Here is a 5126-nt window from a genome sequence, read left to right as displayed (position 1 = left end):
GCAGAAGGTTACAGGAAGTTGTGGGCAGTCTGCCCCAAGGAAGGTCTCCTCCCAGTTCCCATTCCAGGTACCATGTGTTCGTATTCCTTTCAGACCTTTTGTAAAAAAAAAACCAAACCAAAACCTAACAAAGAACAGTGAGATATTTTAGAACTATTTCAAGCCATTTTCTACTTCTTAATGACACAAATAAATAGCAAGAGAAATGTTACAAAATCCAATTGATCAGTGCATTTAGTGATGCATGTGAAAAATCATTAATTAATGAATTTTGGTGAAGTATTTTCTGGTATAATGTTTGATGAATAAGCAGATGTTTCTGCACTACTTGAAAATATTCCCACTCAGGTTTTGCTTCAGGTTAGCAATGAGATTGTTCTGAGGGGAAACATGAAATACAGCTATGTTGGATAATACCTATGAATTGTGGTAGAAAGAAAGCAGTCAGAGCTTTGTATCCTGCCACCAGTGATCCCTCCAAGTAGCTCACCAGAAGGCAAAAACAGCAGTAAAAGAACTTTGCCTTGCTGCAAAGATAATCACCACAACCAGGAACTTTCCTGGTGGGAAACCATAAAGTGCGTTTGACAGAAGATGTTAATGATAAAGCATGCAAAAACGTTCTTTTACCACTTTTTGGTGGTAAAAAAAGGTGCCCTTTGGTAAAGGACAACCTGTTCACTTACCAGTAAAGAAGGCATACAAATTATTATATGCATTAAGCATGACCAAATCTAAACTGTTCAGAAGAATGTAACTTTAGAGATGTTTTTATTACTTTATTTAACTTTTTTTTTTCATTTGGTTCCATTAATGTTTGAAGAGGGAAAATGATGAAATAACACATCAATTTGCAGCGCATGGGATTTTCTTTCACAGCCTGTCACATTTATATGCTCCTTGCATTGAAGCTTTCTAGCTGATATGCTTTATAAAGACTGCTGGCTGTGCCAAAAAAGCCTGTCTGATCTTTGAATCAACAAGTACAGGCTTAAGTGTATGCATATGCAATAGTACAAATGCTATCTGCTTCAGTACAGAGGGTGGTTTAAGGCATCTTTAAACCATACATGCTTAAAAGAAGCTGTTTTCAAGCAACCATAATTTTCTAAAAATAATAACATTGCAACCAACAATGTGTCTTTCAGCACTGATTAATTTTTTTTTTTGTTTATTGCATAACATGTTGTTAACTCCATAATTTGAGGTGGGGTAACTCAGGCACACAGGGATTACACAGCTTTTGCACAGGGAGGCTTCCTTAGGATCTGAAACAGATCCAGCTCTTTTGTCTTCTAAACCATCTGCTAGATGCTGTCTGTCCTTTCATACATTCAACTGCATCAAAACAGTGTTTTTCCAAACCAAATATAATGGTTGCAAATGCAAGTGCACCAAATGGTGCATCAGAAAGTATTCAGAGATGTTAATAGTGCAGGCTTTGGCCAAAACATACCTTTGCTGTTAAGTTCCCACTAGGTGTTACCTCACTTGCATCTGCCAGCACCAGCACTGAATTTGATTTCTGGTCTGTACCAACTTCATGTTTTGAACATCAGCCATTTTTGCTGTGGTTTTATCTGAAATACCACAATTAAAATATGTTTAAGATCCCTTGAGTTTAAATGCTCAAGGGCTAGACATCCAGCAGAGAGAATTCCTAGTGAAGTAAATACAACTTCTGTTTCCACAGGACTCTATATACGTATTGACATTTTTTCTCCATCTTTATACCCAAAAATTTGGTCCTGAGAAGAAGACCATGGGAGTGGTAGACCACTTCCTCCCAAACAACATTGTTTTATTGCCAAGTAAATATAACTATGGTTTGACTCCAGATCATTATGTGTACAGGTTTTAAACTGTGGAATTAACCCCATTTACTGCAAATCTGGACAGCAACTGGAGGTAGTGTTGGCTTGCAGTGCTGGGCTGCATCCAACTTAAGTTGCTGCTGTTCTGTGGTGGTCCAGAAGAGGAGCCATTAATCCTGTTCTTCCCAGCTCCACTCATTTATAAGTAATTCCTCTGTGGGAGGTTTCACCCTAACCAAGAAGCTGATGTGTATATGCAGTATATGAGATGTGTTGTGTACCCAGCAGGTATACATTCATAGCTTTATCTGTGTTTCTCCCTCCTTTTAAAAATGAGCTTTTCATGGATACAAGGATGATAAAAACCTGTATGCATGCTATCTCATTCTGCTTTACTGATACTTTTCTTACATGGTTTCTCATACTTTTACACAGCTAAGATTTTTATCTGCAGTGATATCTGTCACAGCATCTATCATTTGTGAGGTGTGGTAAGCACGCTTTTGCAACGAGGGCTTCATATGTGTACATGCTGGGGAACAGCTATGCCAAACTATCAGCTGATGTTTTGAGGGCACTATGTTGAAATGACAGCAACATGTATAGTCAGATCTGCAGCATGTCGCTAACTACCAAATGCAGCCTTTTCCATAGGTGTGTGTCACTGCTACTGCACCCACTTCACTGGGTGTGTCAGCCTCCAGAAGGCGTGTAGCTGTTTGTAGGGATGATTTTGCACCTTTGCTTCTGCGCTAGTAATGGCCTGAAATGTAGGGCATTGTCCCCTGCAGAAGCCACTTATAGCAATACAGTAAGGTGGAAGGGCGTTGATTTTGCAAGCTGTGTGCTATTATGCTGTCTCTGGCTGTAACTGTGCAAGTATGGGTGGTAACAATGGTGCTGGGCATACCCTTTATCTGTGTGGTGTGTGGAGGACAAAACCGTGGTAAAGGAGTTACATAAAGGCTGTGTAACCCTCTGAGCCTCTGAACCAACGCGACCTGGCACACACTGCCCTTCACTCTGCCAGAGGGATATTCTGTAGATCTGGATGCCCTCGATGGACAAGGCCTGAGTGCCAGTCGTTATTAGAGGCTCGTGTTGTCCTGTCCTCAGAAGATCATGTGGAAGAATTTGCCACAGGGTTATATATTTATACACAGCAGGTTAGACATATTAACAACCTGCTGAGATAAACGGGTATTATTCATTCATTTTATGTATGGTGAAATCAAGCCTAGAGAAATACAATGCCAGTTCCAGCTCTCTGGAATGGAATAGGGCAGAAAAGTTGGGATCTCCCTTAAGTTAACTAAATCTTGTCCACTCATTGGTATAAACCCTTCATTCACTGATATTTCCAGTGCCATATTCAGGCATGACTGGTTAAGGCATGAGCCTCAGGCCCCTACTTGGAAAGAATCTGAAGATCCACTAGGGAGTTGCAAGCAAGACAGATATTACTTCTAAAACATAACATTTCCTACACTAGGAATAGTGAAACTCCAAATTTCTCACAAAATGCGTGAGAGTTTTCTTGTACATTTTCATTCAGTGGCTGCTCCAAAGCTTTTTACTTGGCAGGGTTCTCAACAGAAAATTTTGTAGTAGCTGTGTGTGTGTAACACAACGGTGTTTTAAAGGAACAGAACTAGAGAAGAAGCTAATACCAAAAATATGTTGAAATCAGAAAAACAGCCATTACCTTGTAAAGGACTTTGAAATTGTCTTCTACAAGCTCCTGTCCACACTCAGCCCAAGTTGCCATAAATCCCTTTCTTCAGACTTGGAAAAGGCAGGGAAATCCCCAGAGAGGACTGCTGTACAGGTGCACTGTGCTTCCTGCTGGGGATTGCACTGCTCATTGCAGGGTGTTGTGATGCTGGGCTTGGTGGTAGCCTGTGAGACATCCATTCTTACTGTAAGAGGCAATTAATACTCAAGATTTTTGCCATGATTCCAAAGCTCCAGTGAGAATGAAGGTACCTGTCATCCAGGTAAGAGACACAGCTCTACATGGCAGCTAAATAGACTCCCAGAAGGGAAAGTGACACCCTAAACTGTTGTGCTTTTTAAAAGGAAGCTATTGCATATGAGTAGGTGCACAAAATATGCACATTTTATCTGCCATGCACATTTCATCAACCCAAATCTATCCACAAGTCCTTATTTTGCCTCAGGTCTTGTCTAAAAATTTTAGGTCTTATCTATGTAATGGAACAGGATTCTTAAAACCAAAAACCTGAGAAGCCTTGACACTGGAAGATCTATCTGTTAGAGGCAATACTAAAGTATGCTTGAATGACAAACCCCAACCAGATACTGTAATACCTGTCCAAAAATCATAGGAATGGAGGCTCTCATGGACACAGAACAATAGTTCTGTATCTGTATTACGTCAGCGATTCATGAAGCTACAGTCTGAAGAGATCCTCAGCTCAGTATAAAAGAACAAAACTCTTTGGACTTCCATAGTCTTTATAGACACCTATTTTATGTCATTTGCAGGCAGAAACATTAACAGAAATATAATACTTGCCTTTTCATTGAGAAAGGGCAACTGAAAATGTGAGGGAGGAAAAAGATCTTGCCCTAAAAGAGCACAATAAAGTATTTATAATTATATTAATTAATATTAATTAATAATCACATTAACTGAGTAATAATTATTATACATTGAGGATCAATTTATTAATACATGTCAACATGAAAACAATCTTTAATTTTTTTTAATAAACTTGTTGAATAATATTTTTTTATTTTATTTCTACCTAGCTGATTCTAATAACAAAAGAACTGGTCTTCTTTGCTGTAGTCCTACTAAAAGCCACAGGATTTAAAGATGGAAAGCAAAAGAGACAAGTGGCAATAATGACTCTGAGCTTCAATAGAGAGAACTTCACAGAGATTCGTGGTACGCTGGTTTCCAGGAGCTGCTGCTTTGAAAGACAAAGGAGCCCAGGAGAGAGTGGGTATATGTACTGATATTTAGGGATAACTTCCTCTAAGCATGAGAAGCATCCACTTCTGTATGCAGGGCATGCTGGAGGTATGAGGAGACAGGAGACCAAACTAGCTGAATGGGGAACTTTTGACTGGGTTTAGGTGGTAAAAGGAAGCCTACGGGAGATGGAAGCAGGAATAGGGTCCTCAGGAGAGTAAAGAAGGAATGCACAGGCATGCAGAGGTTAAACTAGAAAAGAAAAAGCTTAGCCATAGTAAAATCTGGTGAAGGACATGAAGGGGTACAAGGACTCCTACTGGAACAAAAGCAGCAAGAGGAAGACTAAGGCCAAGTGGACAAGTGACCTA

Source organism: Neopsephotus bourkii, unplaced genomic scaffold (genome assembly GCF_033783945.1).
Source record: "Neopsephotus bourkii isolate Nb327-2 ecotype Australia unplaced genomic scaffold, CSIRO-AGI_Nbou_v1 NB_941, whole genome shotgun sequence".
NCBI lineage: Eukaryota > Metazoa > Chordata > Aves > Psittaciformes > Psittacidae > Neopsephotus > Neopsephotus bourkii.
The sequence above is the reverse complement of the archived record's forward strand: the minus strand, read 5'-3'. Positions refer to the sequence as shown.